Raw genomic sequence first — 22291 nt, 5'->3', positions numbered from 1 at the left:
CAGGTTGGGGTTGGGCATGGGTCCAACAGCCCCATCCTGTAAAAAAATATCTTTATAACAGACAATATGACAATAACAATTCAAACAGGCCTTAGAGTGGGCTTGAGCCAGGCAATGGGCAGAAAGACTATCCCTAATGAAAGGAGGAAGTTAGAGATACAAAAGATAGTCTATTCAGGCCCAGAACTGAGATTACAATAGGACTGTGGAATATACGCACCATGTACGAGATATCAAAATCAGGCCAAATGTTGAGCAAAATGAGGACATTCTCTGAGCGAGTGTCATTGTTTTGCATTCAAATGCCAAAGGATGAACAATGGCTCGACCATGCTGTACTCATTACATGAGGAGACTCACATCAACCGTGTAGCCCTGATCTTTGCAAAGAAGAAGCTCAACACTTTGGTAGAATGGGAGCCAATCAGTGACTGAATGATTAGCCTGCTTTGACTCAAAACACTGCAAGCTTACCATCATTCAGTGTTATGCACCAACAAATGAAGTTGATGATGAGGTGAAAGACAAATGGTATGAAGACCAAGTCATATCCAGAATCCCTCGTCATGATATTCTCTTGGTCATCGGGACCTGAATGGTAAAGTAGGGGCCGATAATACTAACTATGAAAGGGCCATCTGAAAATACGGCTGTGGTGTAATGAACAACAATGGTGAATGTCTTACAGACTTCTGTTTGACTAACAGAGTCATTGGAGGTACCATCTTTCCACACAAAAATATCCATAGGCTCACACGGAGGTCATCAGATGGTTCAATTCAACCAAATCAACCATATTGTCATCAACGGAAAATGCCAACGGTCATTTACAAATGTTAGAGCTTTCTGTGGGGCCAATGTATTCAGTGACCACTTCTTAATAACAGCTACAGTGAAACTGAAATTCAAGTGTCCTAACACCAAACAGTAGTTTGTCTTAGAAGTTAGAAATAGTTTCAGTGTACTTGCTGGTACAACTGTGGATGGTGCCCCAGTTAACACCAAGTAGGATGTGATCAAGAAAACCAATGCTGACTTACATAATACATCTAGCACGTACTAAACCACCTGCAGGCAAACGAACCAACCAACCCTCAACCAGAACAAGATCTTCTTAACATCAACATTAGTCCCCCTACAGTAATTGTTGATTTAGGAAGCCATCAAAGCCTTGAAGAGCAGCGAAGCACCAGGCACTGACTCCATCCATGTAGAGATCCTAAAAGTAGTCCTTGTCACAGCAGCATCAGTGTTGGTTGATCTCTCTAGGACCATATGGGAAAGTGATATGATACCAAGTGACTGGGCTAAGGGTCTAATTGTCAAACTTCCCAAGAAAGGCAATCTACATAACTGAGAAAACTGGTACTCCTTTCCATTCTTACTAAGATTTTCTGCAGAGTTCTCCTCCATTGGATCGAATGAGCAAAAGAAAACATGATTCCACAAAGGTAGAGGATGCACTGATCAGAGTTTGTACTGAGGAACATCATTGAACAGTGCCTTGACCTGAGTGCTCCATTGTACATCAGTTTCGTACATTTTAGAAAGGCTCTTGGCAGTGTGCACAGGGAGACTCTCTGGAATATCATGAGGTCATATGGAATCCTCTGAATGATTTGCAGTGTACAACAGGGCTGTATCCACTCCCCCATCCTCTTCCTAGTCATCATTGACTGGATCATGTGTAACACCACATCAGATAAGCCCATAGACATCAAGTGGATGCCTAACCCTAACCATTTCTCTCACTTAGAAATACTTCACTTTGCTAATGACCTGGTAGCTCTCTCCTTGAAGAGAAATCATCTACAGGAGAAAAATGATAGGCTGAACAAGTGTGCAAGGCAAACAGGTCTTACCATCAGTGCCTCAAAGACAAAAGCCATGTGCATAAACTCTATCAACCCTACACCTGTCACTACCAACAGTGAGCCATTTGACTATGTGGAGGACTTTACATACCTTGATATACCATGGAAGCCTGATCAACAAAGACTTTGGAACAAAAAAGGACATCCAAGCAATGTCTACCAAAGCTTGTGGGGCATTTGCAATACTTCAGTCGATCTGGAAGTCTTGGCAAAATAGTGCCAGGAATAAGATTAGACTCTATAAAAGAAATGTCAAATCTGTCCTCTTATATGGCTCAGAATGCTGGTGAGTGATAGAAGGAGATATAGACAAGATCAATGCCTCCTATAATGGGTGCATGAGGAAAATCTTCCACATTTTCTGGCCCAACAAAGTATAGAATGAGGAGCTATACCAGAGAACCGGTTGCAACATTGTGATCCAGGACGTCAGCAACTCAGATGGCTATGTCACACACTCAGAATGGACCAGGACATGGACACCACCTGGATGTCAAAGAATACCTTGCACAGAATACCTTGCACAGTTGGAGGTGAGCTGAGAGAAATTAAACTTTTACTTGGGACGAGTCTCAGAAAATGGCAAAAGAGCAAGATCAATGCTGCTGGATCATCAAAGTCTTAATATTACTTTATTTCAGTAACTCGCATCACTTTATTGACCTACTCTGGTCCACCATGGAAGTTCTACAAATTATTTCCTGCACTCATATCTGAATGAAATCAGAAGGGAGTAAACTCAATTTATCACCCAAGTAAACTCAATTTATCACCTCTTTGAAATGAGGCTGAGAGTTTATTCATCTATTTTCAAATCAACTGTATCAATCAGTGAGGGGGAAAAAGGTGGGCAAACTACAGTTTACCCACTTCTGTATTTACCAATTTACACATTGCTACATAAATGTGGCGACATCTGTGAGCTAGTTCAGGCAGACAACTCGAGCTACATCCCCAATCACACGTGACATACGTCACTCTCGATAGTACATACCAAATGCACCCTTCCAATCTGGCGGTCTATTTAAACTGCTAAACCTCCCATTTCCCCCTCTGCCTGCACGCATTGCTGCCCTGCACAGTGTCGCTGCCTGCTCTTTTAACCCCACCACCGCCCCAGCATCCACCTGTAGGCTCCAATGGGGGGTTTCAAGAATTTGCTCATCACTCTCTTTATATCTCTTTGTAACTTAACCTGCAGGGAGTGATGAAGTCAGAGCCTAGATGCCAAACTCAAGTCATTCGTTCTGCTGCTGAATAAGCATTCTAATCTAACTATAAATAATAAATATATTTACTGTATGTGTATGAGGATAAGCTGAAGTGTGTTTATCCCTTTTCTCTGTGCTACAAATTAAAATTTGAATCTCAAAAGTGTGATGTGCAACAGCTGGACAAAACATTATTTTCTAGCACAGTAAGCAGTCACTGTGAACAAAAAAAAGTAGAGCAAAAAAGAGATTTGTACAAACATTTGCAGGGTTGACTGTCATGGTGAAAAAAACGTAAACATTTTGAGGAGTACAATTCACATGATGACAAAATAAATTTTCATTTTAGTGGCATTGGCCAATTTACTGACACAGTAACTTGGTTTTAAAACATGAATGAAATGTTTTGGGTGAGTTACTACCTTTTGGAAACAGAAGAGCTGAAACAGTTGTGACCATTGCACTTTAGAGAATGTTGAAACAGTTTCAAAAAATCTAAAAATTATTGTGAAAAAACACAATTAGCAGCAGCACAGTTAACACAGTGCATCAGTGACTTTAGTGTTACAAGAGAAAAGGTCCATGTTGCCACTATTCCAGGGGCTGGTTCAGCTTTGGAATGACGTTTTTTTTCTGCAACTAAATAAAATGAAAATGTGATCTACTAAGACTTTTTTCACTGACTAACAGTTTAGTAGACACTGTTTAGTAGGGAGCAGCCCTATAATGCACTGTCACAAAGCTGAGAACTGTTGTTTTTCTGAGCTAATAAATAGTTGACTTTTTAGAGATATGTGGATCTCACGGTGACACTACAAAGATATGATGATCCTGTAGAATATAATGCATCACTGTAGATTGAGCTTAACTTTGAACATATATCGCAGTAAAGCAACATACCATTAATGTTGCAGTAATATTAATCCAAAAACATCATTCATATTAGTAAAACACTGACAACGGCCATTTTACTGCACAATGAGTGCTTTTACTTACATACATACTCTTTTTGCTGATGCTCTTTTACTATTACATTAAACACAGGCTGATTTCACTGAGAATCTGATCAGGTAGCAGCCATTAAGAATAACCATACAGAAATAGTGAATCTTCTCAAGAATGGTCTTTGTTTGCTTATGTAGGTCTTATAGAGGCATTAGTATTAAATTAAGACTGTTCCATAACCACTTAACCAGTTGCTGTAGGTTTTAATTAAGGTTTTATAGGTTTTGTAGTGTGATATTAGAATTGTTACTGAAGTAAAAGATCTAAGTACTTCCTCCACTGGTGTGTGTATGTGTGCAGAGGCACAATCACCATGTGATTAACGGGCCACCGCTGAACGCAGCCGAGTTTCTGCACTTCTCTTTTCCTGCTTGTCACAACTTCTGAGTAGCTCAATGAAAAGTGGCTTTCACACACAAATGCTCACAGCCACCTGCACACAACAACCATACACTAAGGCATGCCCATGCGCACAGACACATGCAGACTGTCGAGCTCATAACACACACTTCATTTGTGCTCTGACAGCTCAGTACATGTTCTAGATGAAAGAATTGACAGTTCAAGGTGACGGGTACCTCCAATCAATCCAGTGTTGCGCTGTGTGATGTGTGTGAGCTCTGTGTACGGGGTGTGTGTGTGTGCGTGCGTGCGTGCGTGCGTGTGTGTGCGTGTGAGCACATGTGTGTATGTCTCCTCTTTTGTAGTGTTGGTCTAGGTAGGGGGTAGCTGACAGGTGTCCCTTCTTCTTAGCCATGCAATTTATCACCCCACTGGTGGTAGGGACCTTTGCCTGAGTCCAAATGCCCATAGAACAACACAAAACACTCTCTCCCTCCTTTCCTAAATAACTAATCAATAACTAAAGCTATCATCAAAGCAGTTCAAACCTTAGATATGTGATGATATCACTCTGGTTACAAGCTTCTTTCTGTTTCTCTCCTCTCCCTCACTATCTCATTATCCATACACTGACAATGGCGGTGAGGAAAAAAAGTCAAGGCATGCTGAGCAGCCATGGAGATTTTAAATCTTTTGTTCTTTCTGGCTTAATAATAAAAAGTGTTTCAGGGCTCAGTATGAGCCAGCTGTCAGAAATAAACCACGGCTATCAATATAACTCCCCAGATATCATTATTTTAGTTCTTTTCAATTAATTATGAGAGCGTGGTGTGACGGTACTTTAGATCTCATTTCAGGGCCTAAATTGGTTTGTGAGCATAAAAACCTTTATTGTGTACGCCCTGCGGCACACACACACACACTTACACACACAAAATGCTGTGGAGGGTGAGTTTGGATATGGAAGTTAAATGTATAATTTTCTAGCCGAAGATCACAACGTTTTGCTGGATATCGACCAGCTTATCATCAAGCTTTCATTGGAGGTAAAAATCTCCCTCTTGACAGTTTGTTCCACTGAATGATTTTTTTTTTCTATTGAAATGCACATTCCTTCACTCTCTCCTTGGTAACAGTAGCTTTCTCTGTGGGGAGCCCCTTACCACCACACCCCCCAACAGCCCTCCTATTCTATTCATCTACTGCTGCTGTACCACATCAGCTGGGGGTTAGGGCTTTAGGGAGAGGTGGGGGCGAAGGCTGAAGGGTTGAGGGAAGCTTGAACCATGGTGAACAACACAAGCATAAAGACAGGCCTTAAAGTTGAGATACAGATCCAATTCCTACTTTTTTTATCCTCTCTTCTATTTCTATTGCTCTAGCCTTGCTGTCTTCATCTGCCCCATCTCTCCCTCTCTCTTCTCCCTCTCCTTGGCAGTGGTCGGAAGGAGTCAGGGTGATAAATAGGTGGTGTCCGATGTGCTTCTCCTCTCCTGTCGTTCTTTCTCTCCTTCTCTTCCACTCTCCTCCTTCCCCGGTCTCGGCTCACCGCACTCCCAGCCCAACAGCGTGTTCATTCCTGTCAGCAAAAAGAGAATCACTGGAACAACCAGGTCTCTGGCACACATGTACACACAAACATGCACTTTTTGTACTTGTGCACACACCCAGACAGATCCACACATAAACACACACACACACACACACACACACACACACACACACACACACACACACACACACACACACACACACAAACGTCACTGGAGAAAACAGGGTTGATAAAATAGGGCGATGGTGGTATGTTAATGTGTAAAATGCACTCTGAGATTCGCAGAGAGCCACAGCCACACGCTGAGCTTACAGTACATGCACAAACACACTCACAGCCAGAGTCTATTAGTGTTCACAATGCACACAGTCTGGATGAATTAACATCAGTGGTCACAAGCATTGACACTGTGCACACACTTATTTATCACACGCCCTTTACTTGTCTGTGAGTGTGAGTGTGTGTTTGGATTATTTGGTCAGATAAAAAAAAAAGCAAAAGCGAAAACAAAAAGACAGGAAGAACAAAAAGAAAGAAAAAAGAAAGGTAACACTTTCATTTTTAATAAATGGTAAATTAATGGTTAATTAAATCTCAATGAATAGTTATTTTACTGTTAACACAAATTCAAGTAATGTTTATATGTGTTATAAACCATTGATTAAACAATAGTATGCTTTATAATGGCCATAATGTTTACACGTGATGATACTGTATTTATTAACCATTTAGAAAGTATGAGAAAACATCAGTTGCAACTTTATAATGCCCAGCCAAAAGATGTTTATGGGTAAATTACATAGTATTTACTAATTGTTTGTTATCAGTGAAATAACTATTACCTAAAGTTTAATTAACTGTCGATTTACTGAATGAAAGAAAGAAAGAAAGTAAGAAAGATAGAAAAGAGGAAGCCTTAGGAGAAGGTGGTCAATACCTACCTCAGTCATGATGGATAGAGGCCCTGGAGTTAAAGCTGAATGTGGCTTTATTCCTCCTACCCTCTAGTGACATGTGTCCTCCCAGAAAACCATTATCAAAGTAAATGCCTGTATCTCAAGCAGCACCATATATTTAAGCCTATAAGAGCTCTGAATAGCGCAGAGCTCCCTCATCCGTTTCCAAAAATCTCTTCAAACATCCACCTGTCCAGATCTTATCAGTATATCTCAAATGGGAGAGACACATCATAGACTGCATTCAAGCTTATAATAACATAGCCTGCAGTGTCAGTTTCCCCTCTCAAAACATCCTCAGTGTAGTGCACTTCCCCTGACCCCTTGCTAGGTAAGTGAGTGTGTCACTGGAGCTTTATTGAGGAACAATTGGTGTAAGCATCCCCTCAATGCTGCCATGCATCACCTGTTGTATAATTGAAGAGGCTGAGTGCCTGTTAATGATCCTCTGCTTGACCCTGGGCCTGTATTTGCATTGTTTTTAGCTTAGCACATGGCTAATAGCTAGCCTGAAGGCACACCAGCCTTGCTAAGAATCGAACACCAATTTCCTTCGTGCCAAGGGCGAGCTTACCACATCATTTGGAACATAAGAAAAAAGGTGCATGCCTGCACACAAACGCAGCCACTCGTTCTCTATATTTCCTGCTGCAACGCAGACTGTCATGCACACACACGCACAAACACACACTGTACAGCTGAACCTACGTGGCCAGGGGGTACGTTGAATAGGAACAGCGAAAGGTGCTATTTATTTAGCTGATGAGAGTGAACCTGTTAGCAGAGGGGCGGTGAAGGAGAGGCGCTAACACCCCCAGAGAACCCACTCTTTCCTTAACCCAGGAAGGCTGCTTTAAAGAGGTCACAGAGGGTGAAGAGCGGAGACAGCACGCTACAAAAGAAAATTGAGCCTAAATGGAACACGCTAGCAAACAGACCCACCTCACACCCCCCAACATTTTTCTGAACATGCTTTTAAATTGGGTTGTAAAAATGTGTATCTCTCGGGTTTATATGAGAATCCAATCTGCAACAAGGAGGGGATGAGCAACAGAGCAAGTGATAAAAACAAATAAATCAATTTAGTTGCTGGGTTTATTTTCCGATCACAGAGAGCAGTGAGTAATAAAAACTGTGTTACACCAATGCTAAGCTTCGCTTGCATTTTTCATTTATGTGCATAGCATTTGCGAGTGTGTATGTGTGAATATATTTGTGTGAGACAGTTGCCTTCGTCAGCGACAACAGCATTTTCGTGTGTGCTTGTGGCAGAAATGCAAGTTTTTGTTCACCTAGCAGATGCACAATGTCATAACCAATACACAGTAAAAGCCCACTGGGTTCCATTTAACAACATAGAAATATCTAGCATGGTATGTGCGTACATATAAAGAATGTTACAGCCTCATCCTTGGCCCACTGCTGCCCTTATGCTGTGTCTATACTTCACTCTCTTTATGGCACTTATTATTGGAAAGTCAACAGACATAAAAGACTCTGTGTGAGTGGAAAAACCAAGCCAATGTTTTGGAGTGTCATTTGGCAGGTGTAGTAGGGAGGATATTGGTAGAAGGGCAGCAAAATTGCCTCAAATCGAAAAACTATACAGGAAATAATTTACTTGGACTGTATGTCTCTAGGCACTCAACATTTAGAATGGGCTCTGCTATTTTAATTGAAAGGGAAAGAGAGACAGGGAAAGAGAGAGAAAAGCTGTTACAAACAAGAGCATGATTTATGAAATCCACCCCTCTGTTCGTCAGAGCGAGCTCATTATGTATGCGCAACAGTGAGAGTGTGAGAAGACGGATGAGTCGTCCCGGTGGCGGAGGAAGAGGAATGGCGGCGCTAAACTCTGCCGGTAATCAACTGGTGAAATTAAACATCAAAAAAACAGGAATGATTGTGTGCGGCAAAGCGATTTGTCTGCAATTAGCGACCGGTCGCATAACTCACACACAGGCACACATAAACACATTCACGCTTAATGGAACAAGACGTGTCACTGGATGTGTATTTGTGTGTGTATGCAGAAATATGGCACAGGATAACCATAAAAACAGTAAGTTAATAAACTTGAGAGACATTAACAGGACCTGGGGCAATTGGTGAACAGCTACTTCATTTGTCAGCAGCTCTTATTGAACACTTTCTGAGAGGTAGCTGCTTGTATTTATGGCCTCGTCTCTGTCATTTGTTTATACTAGTTTAGTTAAAGGGAGAAAGGGAGTGGAATAGGCCAAGGAGAAAGAGACAGAAAAATGTTTGTTTCCATGGTATTAATATAGTTTATCATACATTTTTTTGGTGTTGTATCAAAGCCACGTTCATGACCTTTACAGTGTTCCATGATGAAACTTAAGGTAGGACTATTATTGTTAGCAGGAGAAGGCATTTCTGGCTTGTGTAAACCTTGACCCAGTGCACACAGTGCTCTCAATATAAAGGCAATGTGTCAATGTCTCTGCTTTTTTCTGCAATGGTTACCTGAGCCTCAGAGCACTGTATGGAGCAGAATTTCATTTTGGACATTTTCTGAATGCTGCCAGTGTAATTCATCAGTGTATTGTAGCAAGTACTGTTTACCTCAGCAGGGGTGTCACACAGCTAACACCGAAAGTCAATGCTGAAAGTATGGCAAGACTGCAAAGATCTTCACTGGTTCTTTCTCAGTCTAATTTTACTCTGTGTAATTGAATTTTCTGTTTATCACAGGATTACTAGCTTCCTGAGCTTAAGCCTATACTTTTCTTAATCTGCGTAACATGATTGCCTGTGGTTGTCCAAGTTGACAGAATAACCTGTGCCATAACCCAGCTGAATATATCCAGCTGTTGCAGACATCTCTTGCTCTAGGCTATGAATGCAGATTACTGTGCAGATGTCACTGTAAACAGTTTGATAAACTAGTGATTAACAGAGCTGGCCATCTACTGCAAACCTGAGCCTGTGTTGCTTTGGGTTTGTCAGTATGTAGTTGTGTGTTTGTCAGTCTTGCAAGAATAGCTGCTGATTATGGTTTGAACATTTGCAAAGGAAGTGTCTGATAAATTTACCAGCATGTGATTGATTCAAGTGCTTTAAATGCTTCTTTCATACTTGCTCACCTCTATCTTTTACTCCTGCCCTTCCCTGCTCTCTCAACTTTGTCTTCCCACGGAGTATTAAATGAATCTTTTGCTTCTCTTCCTGATCTGCTGCTTTCACCAGTTACAACTAGAGAGTAAAGGCCTGGTCAGGCCACAAAGTGCCACAGCAAAATCAATCTGCATGTCAAATTCATCTGCAAATATTTGGTTCTGTATCTTCAGTGACGTAAAGACCTCTCACAAGGATAGCTGGTGACCTAAGTGCTAGCCCTCTGGCCAAGTGGGAACATCCAATCACTAACCAGCAGAGGGAGGACCACATAATTTTTTTCAAGAAAGGCAAGTCACAAGTTTGAGTTTTCAAATTTTGAGTGTCTGAGTTTCAAGTCCTGAGCAAGTCATAACCTAATTTTGCCTTACAAAGCAACTTAACTTGCTGCTGTTAAGCTGATGTTAGCTAACTTGCGTACTGTGCTGTTGTGCATCCTTATGTTATTTTCAGCCCACACATTTTGCATAGGTCTACTGTAAATTGTTTTTTGTTGACCACCTTGTAGTTTTTGCAAATCATCTTTGATATATTTTGTTCCATCTGGTGCTCACTCATATAACTTTAGTTCTTCACGGGTCTCTCTTGTAACTTGAATGGATGCTGTCAGACTGGTTTAAATAAAGTGGATCTGGGGAAGTTATCTAGTATTTTCAAGTCGGAGGGCTCATGTCCAAGTGAAGTCACGAGTTATTTGGTCTTAAAGTCCAAGTTGAGTTGCAAATCTTTTTTGAGTTTGTCAAACCAAAGTCATCAAATTTGTCACTCATGTTCAAGTCATGTGACTTGTGCCCACACCTCTGCTAAGCAGTCACAAACGTACCTCCAACATTTATCTATATATTCTGTACTTGGCCATTTATTCCTCCCTGACATTTCGTCCTCAAGTTTTTTAATCATTTTCAGAGTTTTATTGAACAGGAGCGTCAGAGTTAACTGCTCGCTAATTGTCAGGTAGCAAGCTTGTCAGCTCAGTTGCTAGCGGGGAAGTAAGAACACACAGTTTCGAAAGACGTATTTGCACCATCGATTCTTCTCTCATAATAACTGTCAGCAAACCATTCCTCTTTTGGGAAACAGTTTAATCCTCAACAGAGGAGGTTAAACACAAGTGGATTGTGAAACACAGCTAATAAGCTATGATAGTTTTTCCATATTGGACCGTCTGGTTCTCTGTTTCTGCAAAGGTCAACTGTCAAGACGGCTCACACAACTGTACAAGTTCAAAGTTCACCAAAGCTGACCTTGAAGAGAAAAAAACCCACATACAATTACTTTGCCTTCACAAGTGATCCACTGATTGTGGTGACTGCATTTCATTTACTTGATTTCGCCACCAATTTCACTGAATTGGCTGAATTACTTCTAACCAAAGTGCCCTAATTTTGACAACTCTGTCCACTCTATTTCTTTTGCAAAGGAAGCCTAAGCCTCCTAATATGAGTCAGATCAAGACTGTTTGTCAGATGATTAAAGCAGCACAGCTAGCCCCTTATTGAGATATATTGAAATCTGTTTTCTTTGCTCTCTTCTCTCCTCTGGACATAAAATTGCCTGAGTGCAGCTCACTGGGGGGGCTGGGTCAGGGTGGAATCCAGGGGGCCTTTAGCTTCAAATGAATTGCTCACACATTGTATGCTGGCCTTTCACCTCATGTCACGCAGCAGGTGAAATGGGGTCAACCTTAACCCTGCTTTTTTGGTGCATGCAAAGGAAATGGAATCTGATATGATTCACATGGCTTGATAGGGTTCATCAGATCACACAAACTCGAGGGCCAAGTACAAAATCCACATCTTTCCAGTGTCTCTTTTTGAAAAATTCCCACCCCTCTCGATCTCTATTTCCCCCTGCAGTCTTCAATCTATCTTTTCCTCTTTACCTCTGACCTTTTCATTTTTGAGTTCCTCCATACCAATCTACTCTTCCATCTTGTCGTCTACACTCTCTCTCAATCCTGCCATACTACTGACCTTTCAGTTTCATTCTTCCTCCATTTCTCCACCTCTCCTCTCCTCCTGGTCTGGGCTGTAATTCAGCTTGTTTCAGGGCCAGTTAGGCAGCCAGTGGAGTTAATCTGTCTTTTCAGGTCATAAATCACCGCTTGGCATCTCTCTCTTGCTCTCTCTTTCTATCGTTCTCCTTCTTTCTTTCCTCTCGTTCTCTCCCCTCCTAGCTCTTACCTGCTACGTGGATGTAGAGCATACTTTGAGGTGATTGGGTCTGACAGTCAATGCTGGTGTTCTTTGCATGTGTGTTTGTGTGTGCATGTGTGAGTTTGTGTGTGGTTATCCCTTCTTTAACACCCAACAGATAGGGAGTGAAACTGCATACTCTGGAAGTGCCACAGCCAATCAGAAAAGATTGTTGAAATGTCAAGACCAATCAGAAGGGATGCTTCTCTCTGAGGTGCAGTTTGGATCTCTCTCTCTGTGTCTCAGCCTTTTCACAAACACAATCATGGCACACACTCAGTCCAGTAACAGATGGAATCTTCTGGCTAAAATTTATTCAGAATGTGGGCAAAGTCTTTGAACTTTCAAGGGGTCAGTTAAAGGGTTTGTTCACCCCAATATCAAAAATGCATATTTTTCCTCCTACTCATACAGCTATTCATCCCTCTAGATTGTTTTGCTGAGTTTTGGAGGTATTCACCACAGAGATTGCATTAGACTGACATGACACTGTCATAACTTGACACCTTTTACAACAATGAAGACTGTTGTCAGACAGCATTATCATATGACAGCAATATGACAGGAATATCAAAACCACATTTGACAATTTAATGTAACGTCAACACATAAATCTAAACAGTTTCTTTAAGTTAGAATACATAATTACTTTTAGCTTTTTTATGTTGTCTAGTCAATGTCAAGTTGTCAGAACTTTTCATTAAAAATGATATAATTGACCAAATGGATCATGACACAATCATCATTCAGAAAGACTTCATGTTCATGACTGTGCAGAAGGAAGTGTGCATTTCGTCATAGGTGAGAGTTTACAGCTTTGCCGAGGAGGATGCCATTAGTTTTTGCATCCTGTGCTTTCATTAGCATGAGCCTCTTGTCCATAGATGAAAAAGAAGGTGCTTCCTTCGGTGCTGTGGTACAGTTGGTGAGTGTAGTTCAGTGTAAAGAAAATACTTCCTACATGAAAAGTAATTGGGTCATGATTTCTGGAAAGCGACAATACTGTTGAGTGTCTGAAATGTCTTTTTGGCACTTTGAACACCACAAATTCTAGAGGTTGATATGTCTATGGCTGATATCTCCCAAACTCTGCAACACATGCCAAAACCAAATTTGATGGAATTAAGCGCATCAACAGGTAAAAGGAAAAATACAGATTTTTGATTTCCAGGCAAACTGTCCCTTTAAAGCTGGCTCTGTGTGCGTATGCACGTGCATGACTGTGTGCATTCTGACATATCTACAACCAAGCAGGTGCATGGGAAACTGTTGGCCCCTACAACAGACAAAACCACATCAGGAACTAGAATGGCAGAATTGATGGGGGGAGAAGCACAGAAGAAAGAAGGGGAAGGAGAGAAAACAGCTTAGCGTAGCAGGAGGGAGGAGAGAGAAAGAGGGAGAATGCGGGAGGAGAGTAAAGTTGAATAGCAGGAGGGCGGGAGTGGGAGAGCGGGTGAATGAATGTGTTGTGGATCTATTGTGCCTGGCTCCTGAATGGAGTGTTAGTAAGCTAAGTAGTAACTGGTGATTTACAGCTCCCGAGGCCATATCAGCTGAAGTGGGCAAACAATACCCTTTCATAAGCAACATTCAGCAACTAGAAGGACCATGTAGAACTGTGCTATTCTGGTTCTAAAGTGGGGTGAAGTGTTTTGGATGTCTGTGGTTCCGTGCAGGAAGACACTTCAACAGAGAGGAAGAAGAAGGGACACAGCTAATGAGGGGCAGACACAGCCAGAAAGAGAGAGTGAAAGCTGAACAGGCTGGGACGTGCTATTTATCTCATTTTAGCTTTAAAGGGGCAATATGTAACAGTTATGCCTCCAAAAAAGAGTGCTGCCATCCAAATAGCAGGTTGGAGTCATACACTGTATATTAAAAGAGACATCTGTAATATATGTGATATAATTTATCATAAAATGATCATAATGTGTCATCAGATATTAGAGAAACATATTAAACGTCTTTGACAACAACGCTACAGCTGCAGTGTCCTCCATGGAAGCTTCTATTAGTTTTCCAGTTTCTCATCAATTAGAGGTCAAATTAATGCAGAATGTTCACCGAATGAATAAGTGTCTGTTTATGAGTCATAAAAGATAATTAAGAGTAGATATTTATAACAGTTAAATTGAGTAACATGTTAATGGTGTCTGGTAGGCAGTCAGGCAGGCAGCGACTGAACTCCAGCTGTGTATTTTCCCAGCGTTGGGCTTTTCTTTTCAGGATAACAGGCTTAGTTTTACATTATCAGACAAATGACAGTTATAAACAGCTGTTCAAGTTAGAGTGTAGAGCTTGTCATCACTTGTTATTGTCAATTTATAATGTTGCGCTTGTCTTGTGCTCCTGTAGCCTGTCTCTCTGGAAATGGACGGGGGGGTGGGGGTAAACAACTCGCTCCAACCTCACATCGTGTATTTTTGCTCTGTTCAATACTGTCGCTGGCTTTGCAGCACTATTTGGATTGCAATACTTATTTTTGGATGTGCAATTGCTACATAATGATTCTTGAAATAGGCTGAAATCCCATTTAATATACTATCTATGGTTGAAGCAAGTTGTTTCAACTTGCCCCTCCTCCCCAGACTCGAGGAAGCTCAGGCAGGCTACAGGAGGACTGCAGGAGCACAAAAAGTACACAGCATTGTAAACTGACAATAACAAACCACACTGTAAGTTGATCAGCTGTTTATAACTGTCAGTTGTCTGTTGGTGTGAAGTTCTGACTGCTGCTGAAAATACACAGTCTTGAGTTGAAGTTCAGTGACCGCTTGACTTACTGCCTGCCACCATACTGCTCATTTTAACCTTTATAAACACTGATTCCACAGATTTATGCTTCTAAACAGGCCAACAGTAATACAAGTCAAGGGCCGGAATAGAAATTTCAAAGGCTGTAGCATATATTAACTTTGTATATATCCTTAATCTCTGATGACTTACCATAATAATAATTTTATGATTCATTACAGCAAATATATTATAGATTTTTCCTTTCCATGCAATATTTTTTAAGCTATGAGTCTGTTTGAAAGTGCACCATATGATATTTTCACTGAAACATAAAAAAAGACGATGTGGCATTATCATCTGTGTTCAAATTTATCACAAAGCTGTGGTGTTTTATTTTGGTGTGTGCGTGTGTGTGTGTGTGTGTGTGTGTGTGTGTGTGTGTGTGTGCGAGTGTGTGTTTGGGGGTTGGGGTAGTATTGTAAATAATCTCCAGGCTCTCTCTGCTGGCTGCAGGTTCCCAGAGATTAGCTTCCCGTCTCCCTCTGAGCTTTGAGCTGTGTTCAGCGCCTAAACACACTTCTCAACCACTCCAAATATAAAGATACATTAACTTGACAACCACTTTGATAACAAGAGGTTGTCTCAATTAAGAAACATTGAAGTTTATATTAACTAAATATGTTTTCAGATATTTTTTTCCCCCGTCAACCTCTCACTTTCCCTCAGTCACCCTGTCCTCCACACACTCTCGGTGAGAAATGTTGAGACGACAGTCATTATGAGCACAAGAGCCGCCCAGCGTGGGGACCCTGAACGTAGACCTATCCGTGGCATTAGAACAACAAGCCCTGTGACGAATGGGAGAAAATAGAGGAGTCGCACTGTGTGTGTGTGTGTGTGTGTGGGTGTGTGAGCGTGTGTCCTCGGCTACACGTTTGCCATTCTGATTTGTTGAGAAAGAAGGAGATTCAGTCGACCATTCCGACTGTATTGCACTGCAGAATTGTGATAAGGGCCACACACATACACACACATACATACACACACACAGACACACACACACACACACACATATATCATTCACCTAATAGCAACTGCATTCCATACTGCAGTGCCCAATCTGCTCTGCATATAGATTGGGAGGAAGATAGTCCTCAAGGAGGATTCTGCAGGAGTGTCACAAGAGAGGGACACCAAAACACACACACACACACACTCTCTTGCACTGTGAGAAGCACACACACAAGTGCTGCAGGAGCAACAGTTGGCTCTAGCTTGCCTCCCCAAACCCACGAGACCTCCTTTCAGAGACCCCAGAGACCTCAGCCTCCCTCCTAATGCGCCTCCATCCCTTTCCAATTCATCCTCTCTTCTGTTCCGTTCCTCCCCCTCCTCTGCCCTTCCCGCCCCAGAGAGTTCTCAGTTCTGACAGAACAGTTAATCATACACTCTCTGCAGGTCTCATCCTATGTGTGTGTGTGTGTGTGCGTGTCCGTGTGTGTGTGTGTGTGTGTCCAGATGTACACCTTCATTTTCAGCAAGACAGAGGATCTATCTTTCTCCCCTCCATTTTTCACTCATTTCTGTTCACTTTTTCAACTCTTCTCTGCCTGCCCTTCATCTCTCATCTCTTACCCATGTGAGTATTAAAACACAAACAAGTACAAAAAGGAAAAGACAGTTTTTGATTTCAAAAGCCTACAGCATGGTTGGTGTGGTTTGTGAATTGTAGTCTGTGGGCACGTCTACTTCGACTTTGGTAAATTTCTCCTCAGTGTTGCTGTAATTCTTATTCGATATAATCAGTTTGATCATTAACATAAATATAACTGGCTAGTGAACACCAGCACCATTTTAGGGCTAAAGGTACAAAAAGTTTATTATTGGATAGACATACTACATGAATCTGACAGCCACAGATGTAATTCTAATTTCTTGTTTTTGGGGGGGGTTTTTTTTGTCAGAGCATTTGATTATGATTTTAGCCTTTGATTAATTTGTTGCTGTCAGGATGTAAAGAGAATTCCAACAAATACGACAAAATACATAGCCGAGCCATTAAGAATTACTCCAGTAAATTGAAGGATCGGTTCACATTTTTCAGAATCAGAATCGGAATCAGAATCTCTTCATTGTCATTGTAACTTGTACAACGAAATTAAAAATGCCCAACCAGTCAGTGCATCCTCCAGTCTGTCTTAAAATGATTGTCAAATCCCAGTTTAAAAAGTGAAACAGGTTTTATTCGTAATCATAATCCCTCTCCTCAACTTTTGAGCACAAGGCTGCCAACAAGGTCAATTAATATAGTAATATAACGAGTTCTGTAACTAAATACTTTTGATACTTTTTAAAGGAGTAAAGTAAAAAGTAACTTATTACACTTAGTAACTTGCCAAACACTGTTAGTGATTTAGTTATTTAGTTACGTTACTAAAACACCTCCATATTACAAAACATAGAAGCAAAAAACAAGTTAAATAAAATTATGATGACAACAGAACTGATGCAGCAGAGGCTCCTTACTTTTAGCCAAGATCCAAAGAAGCAAGAACTTACAATTTCCACAACTTAACATCATTAGTTTGACTCTCCCTGCTTGGCAAACTCCCACATCTTTCAAGTAGTTTGCAACACAGGATTTTTGATAAGAATTTGTAGTCTCCAAGCCCGAAACTGAGATAGGTCACAGAGGACACAGCTGTTTCTCACAGGCTGACTACTCCTCTACTCTTCATGAAGTGATCCAAATGTACTGCTTCTTCAGTCGGATGCAAAATGTCTTGAACTCTGGGCGGCTGAGGTGAAGGAACTGCTAATTCTGTGTCTGCTATGGTGGATTTCTCCCTCTACATTTGTCCAGTAAGAAACCCTGTTTAAAGGTGAAATCTGTTACTTGTCACTTCGCCCGCGGAGAGAGGTCTCTAGCAAAGATGGCCAAGTTGTTATGGAGGGTTGTGTGGGAGCCTGCAGTTCATTTGAATCAGCCATGGCAAGACTTGAAAAATATCTCAGCTAGTGAAGTGTGAACCTACTGGGCTTATGCTTGATTTTGATGCGTGAAACTACAAATGTGGTGCGAAATGTGTCACTTCCAGTATGCTGGCTCAGTTTTAACTGGACTTTATTGGCACTGTCAGCCAGGACAGGAGCAACCTGACAAGTCACGACTATCTGATCAACTCACTCGCAGACAACAGAGTCTCCATTCATGGTTAATGTGCTGTCTTGTGTGCTTTATATTCCACCAAGGCAATTAATATCTTAATAAATTATGATTTAAAAATCATTATGGAAACCAGCTGCTGTTTTAGGGGTGCAAAGATCTGTAAGGAGTGTAAAATTAATTGCATTTTAATTTGAAGTTATGAGCCCCAAAACACAAAACGTTTGTACTTTATTATGATTTTTGAAGAACTGCAGGCAACATGGCCTGCTCCAGATGTGTGCACAGCTGCAATAAAATAATATTCAAGTGGAACAAAAATGCAAAATACAAAACACATTTATCCAAGTGGAAAGAGAACAAACCAAAATTAAGAGCAAAGCATACAACTTTCTGTTGAATGCTAAATGAGCAAAAGTGTTGCTAATGAATATGTTGCAGCAATATGCAGTAACAGTTCATAATAATTCATATTGATGATGATGATAATGAACCTTCTTCTTACATTGAAAATTTAAAAAAGGAGGTAAGTTCAAGTAAATGTGAGGTAGTTTCCTTCCATATAGCAGAACATGAATGAGTTTTATAGCATTCCACATCTTTCACCAGACAGAATGATGGTATTAAACTGTTTTGCAAAACCCCTGATAGCATTTAAACTCCAACATAAATGCAACATTGTATAACTGTCATGGTTTGGGTATTTTGTTTGTAATTCCTTGCTTTATTTTGTGGTCTTTGCTTTTTTTGTTTCTGCTGCTTCACTCCCCTGATTAGCCTCCCTCTGTATTTAGTCTCCTGTCTGCCCCCTGCTTAGTTGCCAGTTTGACGTTGTTCTCTCTTTATCGTGAATCCCAACCCATCTGTGTTTTCCTGCTTATTTTGGACTTTTATTTTGTTTTGGATTTTGGCAGCTTTAGTTACCAGTGTTTTGGACTACCTCTTCATCCACTTAAGCTTGTTGTACATTAACTGTATGCTATTAAAACTGCTGAACTGCTCCCACTCAACCAGAGTCTGCCATCTTGATTGCCCTGCTTGACACACATTTACAGCAAAAACTATTCTACTTATTCTCATTTTGATGACATACTGACTTGTAATAGGGTGAATGGTGAAACTTTTTTGGTTAAACTGGCCCATATTTTATTGGGATAATGTTTCTCTCTGAGTGATTTACAGTTTCCTAATGGACTGTGAAGTAAACTGCAGCTAAATGTAGATGCTTTTAGCAGTTAACTTAGCTAGCTGGCAACATAACTAGTCTCAGAAGCTTGCAGACATCATGGCAAAAGCAAAGAGGCCAAAGAGGCATTGAGGGATGAAGCTAAAAAAGGGAAGAGAGTTATTGAGAATGAGGCCAGCGGACAAGAGTAAATGTTGGACTGTCTTTTAGTTGTTGGCGAGAGCTTCATGAAATAAAAAGCTGCAAGACAAATGCCAAGCTGGGCTTCTTTTGCTGTTGGACTAGTTAGTAATATTAGCTGGCTTGCACTTGCTTGATGCTTGGCTGTGTTAGCAAAGTTGGCGATAGATGCTAGTTTTATATCATAAGTAATGTAATCATGTGCATGTCTACAGTTGTCCATGCTGACAATAGCAGTGTAAAAGTGAATTGCACTCCCAAACTGGGGGTGCCAAATTGCAAAAAAATACCAAATGTACCATAATGTTGATTGAAAAAAATCCTCTACAATGTCTGCACATAGCAGCTACAGTATGGTTAAAATTAGATTGTGGCTGGGCAACTAAAACACTTGTTTAAGCTATTTATGGTTAAACTAAAACTGTAATTGTAAGTCTCCTCTTCTGAATGAGAGTCGGATACACTACATACACCACCTTGACCTCCACACCATTACTTCTCCACCACTGTACAGAAAGGCCGATCTTTTATCTGCTTTGGCATTGAGCACTGGCACTGAAGGTAAATTGTGAGGTGCAGAGTCATCAGGATGAATGTAATTCCTAGAATACAGGAGTTTATAGTGGAAGGTGCCTTTATTACGTTGCCCTGACTTTGGTGCTTATATTTCTTATGCTACAGATGAAATTCAAGATACAAATTACCCGGAGTATCATGAGATCGCAGCCTCCAGACATCAAGGACAGTCACAACATTTGGGAAACCATAAACATTTCTACAGACCTGAACCTCTCCTGCTACCTCCTCTTTGTTTGCAGATTGAGATTCAGGAACCGTTTTGTCCCTGGAGCCATCACCTGTCTGAACACTGCCCACCACCATGAACTCTCACCACATCTGCCACCCTGCCAGACTAAAGCACTACACTCCCCACGCACACAGTGCTGGACTCAAGTACAACCTGTTACTGATTCATACACAGCAGTCATTTCTCCAGCGGCCGGTCATGATCAATATTCTGTGCATGTGTTCTACATTTTTGTTTGACTTTACAATAAATATAACATGAATATAATCAGCACCAGTGGTGTAAAATAGCAGTGTACTTATGTCAGAGGTAACTGTGCTTACTTCAGTTTTACTATTCTAGGGTATTTATTATTTCTACTCCACTATATCTCAGAAAGAGGGACTGTACTTTTTTTTTTTTTTTTTTTTACTGCACTTCATTTATTTGACAGTTTTAGTTACTGGTTACTTTTCTAATAAAGATTTTACTTATAAAACATATAGATTTGTTGGGCCAGTTTATAAAATATGATGCATTATTACAGAGTAAATTTCCCAGCAGCATATAAATCAGATAAAATTAGCTCCACCTCAACCAACTACAAAAATAAAGCACTGCCTGCATATTTATACTTCTCTGTAAGGTGACCAGACATCCTGAGAAAGGGCGTCTGGACAGTCCTGAATTACAAGCAGTTGTCCTAAATCCCAAATCCTGTCCCATTTGTCCTGGAAATAAAGCATTAGCCTACAGTGATAGAAAACACAATACAATGAACAAGCTAAAACAAAAGCTGTATGTTTTCTGTTTTTATTATTGAGAAAAATTCTTTTTTGTAAAATATGCAAGAGTACTGTTGATGTGTTTTCACCTTTCTATTGCATTGATGAGGATATTCTAAAAAAAAAAAAAAACAGATTGTTGATGTTATATGACCTGTTTTAAACCAGATGACAGAGAGTGTAGCCCTACAATGGGAGGAAGGTGTGATAACAATATCTTTAAAAGCATACTTGTAAACTCTAACAGCTTGCGGTCTTGCAATCTTAGCTGCTGAAAAGATGTAAATGATCTTAATAATATTACTAACAAATGCTCAGAGTTAGAGTGGTGTTACTCTATTCTATATATTGTAATCTTCCTGACGATAAATACTTGACCTCAACTTAACTGTCACAAATTTGACCCACTCACATCTGCTTTCCCTACATTACTCTAATAATAACTCTGACATGAGCCTCTCTGCCTAATGAGTACTTTTACTTTTGATTGCTGAAGTTCATTTTGTAGCTAATTCTTTCTTACTTTTACATGAGAAAAAATGTAATGCAGGACTTAAGTAAATGCTTATTCTGCTACTGATTATCAGTCAACAAGCTGTAGTGTTTGTCTGCCTTGCAACACTTTTCATCAGTTAATATGTTAAATATGTATACACCTAAGTTATAGTTTTTACTTTAAGATTTTTTATATACACAGCACAGGAATGTATTATTTATTACTTCTTTGAAATGCAGGAAACATTTTTTAAGGCAAATGTGCCTTTTACTCTTTATACTCACATGTTACCTCTGCCAAGGAGGTTATGTTTTTGGTGCTATTTGTTTGTCTGTCTGTCAGCAGGATTACAGAAAATGACTGGCCTGATTTTCATGAAATGTGGTGGAAAGTTGTAGTATGGGCCAAAGAAGAACCTGTTAAAGTCTGGAACTGATCCAAATCACTGGCTGGATACATTAATCATTTTTCACTCTTGTTAACATTGCAAGATAGGTCTATTGGCCTTGGAGGAGGGCTGTGCTCTCTGAGTGGCCTTGCAGTTTCTTATGAAATCAAAGATTTGGGCTAACAATTTTATTGTTCTCTCTATTGAGAATAAAAACATCAATAATCTTGGCTCCAACCCTGATTAGAGCTGGACTGGTAATACAGGATCTTTGTTTGGCCAGTTAATCAC

The sequence above is a fragment of the Lutjanus erythropterus genome, chromosome 3 (genome assembly GCF_056507025.1).
Source record: "Lutjanus erythropterus isolate fLutEry1 chromosome 3, fLutEry1.hap2, whole genome shotgun sequence".
NCBI lineage: Eukaryota > Metazoa > Chordata > Actinopteri > Lutjaniformes > Lutjanidae > Lutjanus > Lutjanus erythropterus.
This window is presented reverse-complemented; position numbering follows the sequence as displayed.